This window comes from Jaculus jaculus, chromosome 17 (assembly GCF_020740685.1).
Source record: "Jaculus jaculus isolate mJacJac1 chromosome 17, mJacJac1.mat.Y.cur, whole genome shotgun sequence".
In the NCBI taxonomy this organism is placed as follows: domain Eukaryota; kingdom Metazoa; phylum Chordata; class Mammalia; order Rodentia; family Dipodidae; genus Jaculus; species Jaculus jaculus.
In genome coordinates, this window is record NC_059118.1 from 16,727,834 (window position 1) to 16,730,821 (window position 2,988).

Genomic DNA, 2,988 nt, shown 5'->3' on the forward strand with positions numbered 1-2,988 from the left:
CCCTGAATTTTTATTTATTTATTTATTTTATTTTTATTTACTTATTTGAGAGTGACAGAGAGAGAGAGAGAAAGAGGCAGAGAGAGAGAGAGGAGAGTGGGCACGCCAGGGCTTCTAGCCACTGCAAACGAACTCCAGACACATGCGCCCCCTTGTGCATCTGGCTGACATGGGTCTTGGGGAATCGAGCCTCGAACCGGGGTCCTTAGGCTTCACAGGCAAGCGCTTAACCGCTAAGCCATCTTTCCAGCCCTTCCCCTGAATTTTTGTTGAGGAAATCCATTGAAATAGTAAATATTAAAGCGAGGCATGGTAGTGCATGCCTTTAATCCCAGCACTCGGGAGGCAGAGGTAGTAGGATTACCATGAGTTTGAGGCCACCCTGACACTTCATATTAAATTCCAGGTCAGCCCAAGCTACAGTGAAACCCTAATTCAAAAAACCAAAACCAAGGGCTGGGTGTGGTGGTGCACGCCTTTAATTCCAGCACTCGGGAGGCAAAGGTAGGAGGATCGCACATAAAAATAAGACCACAAGGGACAATTTTCTTTGAAAATAAACCACTCCAGAACAAATACTTCGGAAGTCTGGTTGCAATGTTATACAGTTGGCAGAGCAGAGACAGGCCACCATCATGTGCTCCAGGGAAATTCTCACAGGCCTATGGGATTGAGGAGCCTTCTGGTCAGAAGACCACTGGTCTTACCTTCATGCTCTTGGTAAAACCTTTGGCAATCTTCTTTTCTCCATAGTAGTTCTCTCGTGCGTACGATAAGGAACTTGTTGTTTAGAATCTGCTGATGAACAGCCTGGGTAACAACCCACCCCAAATATAAAAATCAGTCAGGACACCCAGGCTGACCAAAAGAAACCATGAGGCCCCCAGCCTGGAGCTCAGGACTTAAAGGGTCTGTTCCACTGATGCCTATTATGGTCTGCATCTTACACGTCCTTCGCAAGCCATGTGGTAATAGTGGGGGTCCCAGGTGATGGTACTACTGGGGGGGCAGTGGAAACTTTTAGGCTAGTTAAAGGAAGTTATTTTCATTAGGGGTGAGACCGTGAAGGGAAGTATCTGGCCTTTGGTTACTTTTTGCTTTCTACTTTTTTTTTTTGGTTTTTCACTCTGGTCCAGGCTGCCATGTAATTAACTCTGTCATCTCAGGGTGGTCTTGAACTCATGGTGATCCTCCTACCTCTGCCTCCCGAGTGCTGGGATTAAAGGCATGCACCACCATGCCTGGCTTCTTCTTTTTTTTTTTTTTTTTTTTGAGGCAGGGTCTCACTCTAACCCAGGCTGACCTGGATGGAATTCACTATGTAGTCACAGAGTGGCCTTGAACTGATGGTGACCCACCTACCTCAAGTGCTGGGATTAAAGGCATGCACCACCACAATGGGCAATCTTTCTACATTTTAAGGAAAGCTGACTCAGAAGAAAAAGAAGGTGAAGTAAAGTGAGGTCACAATCTCAATCATACTGCCAGAGTACAGGCCTGGGGCTCAAGGGGACAGGAAAGACTGTCTGTCCCGGAAGGTCCTTTGAGCTCAAGACCCCAGGATTCATCACCCAGACCACCATAAAGTCACCATGAGTTACTCTTCTCATTCTCTCTAAACCATTACGCTTGATTATAAACTTCATTTTGGGGCTGGCGGGATAGTTTAGCAGTTAAGGCACTTGCCTACAAAGCCAAAGGATCCCGGTTTGACTCTCCAGGACCCACATAAGCCAGATGCACAAGGGGGCGCATGCATCTGGAGTTCGTTTGTAGTGGCTGGAGGCCCTGGTGTGCCCATTCTCTCTCTCAAATAAATAAATAAATAACATATATTTAAAAAATAAAAACACTCCATTTTGGGGCTGGAGAGATGACTTAGCAGTTAAGGCGCTTGCCTCTGAGGCCTAAGGGTCCAGGTTCAATTCTCCAGCACCCATGTAAGCCAGGTGGCGCATGTGTCTGAAGCTTGTTTGCAGTGGCTGGAGGCCCTGGTGTGCCCATTCTCTCCCTCCTCCAAACCCCACATTTGCCTCTTTCTCTCTGTTTCTCTCAAATAAATAAATAAATAAAATATTTTTTTTTAAACTCCATCTCCTGGGGCTGGAGATGGCTGAGCACTGGAGTGCTTATCTATAGTCTAACAACCCTGGTTGATTTCTCAGTACCCACATAAATCCAGTTGCACAAAGTGGTGCAATGCATCTGGAGTTCTTTGGAGTGGCTAGAGGACCTGGTGTGCTCACTTTTTCTGTCTTTCTTCTCCCTATCTCTCTCTGCTTGCAAGTAAATAAATAAAAATTATTTAAAAAAAAAAACTCCATCTCAGCTGGGAGTGGTGGCACACACCTATAATTCCAGCATTCAGGAGGCTGAGTTAGGAGGATTGCCATTAGTTGGAGGCCAGTCTTGGCTACAGAGTTCCAGGTCAGCATGGGACAGAGAGAGGCACTGCCTCAAGAGTTGGAGGCCACCCTGAGACTACAGAATGAATTCCAGGTCATCCTGAACTAGAATGGGACACTACCTTGAAAAGCCAAAATAAAATAAAATAGGTAAGATAAATAAATTAAAAAATATATATATACATATAAACAAAACCAAGGATACAGTGAGCCCTTACCTTGTCTTTGGCCTTTAAGTCAAGCCCACTGGATCTCTAACCTATGAACCTTGAGATAATAAAGGAGTGTTCTTTTATGGTGTGTGTGCAGTATATGTATACATGTGTGTGTGGATGCATGTACCCTGTGTGCACATGTGGCCAGAGGAGGATGTCAGGTGACCCCTCTATTGCTCTTCCACCTTGTTTCTCTAAGACAGTCTCTCAGTGAAACTGGAGCTTTTTGGGTTTCATTCTTACCTCCAGAATTAGTGGGTGGGCAACGGCATCAGGCTTGATCAGGGCCAGAGTGAGCTGGAGGGCCTGAGGGCTTCGCAAGATGGAGGTCATTTCACTCCTGCCACCAGAGAGCTAGGTCAGAACCC